Here is a 1,081-nt window from a genome sequence, read left to right as displayed (position 1 = left end):
AAATCAAATCCAGAACACCCCTGGCAAGAGGCAGGAATGATGATAAGTTGATAAATGACAACCCAGCAAAAAAAAGAAAAATATAAAGTGTTTAATAAATATTAGGTGACCTGTAATAAGAATTTAAAGTTCACAATATCAAAATTATTTTAGATATGATTCAAAGGAAGCATATTTTAACTGATTCAATAATGTGGCATATTATTCTCTTATAAGCATTACAAATATTTTAACATTTGCAAAGGCTTACTTTCAAATAGGCTGATTTTTTCACAAAGAATAACATCTCTGGAAAGATCACATAGTCAATATGATATAGTATTCCCTTACTGTTCAGCCCTGGCTGGACCTTTATTGAACTGTGCCCAGTTAAACTCTACAATTTAAGAGAGGTATGAAGAATTTGATGACTGCTCAGGCAGCAGCAATAAAAATGATTCAATGTGGGAGTGAACAGTATTTATTTTATACAATGCACAAACCATGTGTGTCTATGCACCTGTGTGAATGACAGTCATTAATGATCCTAACATGCAAGTGGAATTATTATGCAGAACAGTTGTCTTAAAACCTTTCTGATTACAACCCTTGTCAATAAAGATGCTTTGATTTGCACTAATACGGATCCTGCACTAACATTCCTTCCAGCATCTCAGGGGATACTTTCAACCCTGCAGTGCACCTCTTTGTGGAGAGCACTGACTTGTCTCATCTCCCACGTCTTTTCAGATGCCCATCTTCTAAGATGCACATTACCATGCAGTACCATGCCTTAAGATCCTATAGTCAGGTTCAGTCTGGTGACATTTAAACTGCCAGGAGGGGGCAGTTGTGAGCAGGATATAAGGAAATTCCTACCCAAAGAGGAAACCAACTGGAAAAAACTGGCTGAAGCCAGCCAGAGATGGGCCATGACCAAAATGAGAAATGAAGTCCACCAAACACCAAACAGGTCACAAAAACAGCCACCAAAGAGGGTAAGGAAACATGGTGAGGTTGGGGAGTATAGTTTGAAGTAGGAAAGAAGAGAGAGAGAGAGAGAGAGAGAGAGAGAGAGAGAGAGAGAGAGAGAGAGAGAGAG

Source organism: Marmota marmota, unplaced genomic scaffold (genome assembly GCF_001458135.2).
Source record: "Marmota marmota marmota unplaced genomic scaffold, marMar, whole genome shotgun sequence".
Taxonomy (NCBI): domain Eukaryota; kingdom Metazoa; phylum Chordata; class Mammalia; order Rodentia; family Sciuridae; genus Marmota; species Marmota marmota.
This window is presented reverse-complemented; position numbering follows the sequence as displayed.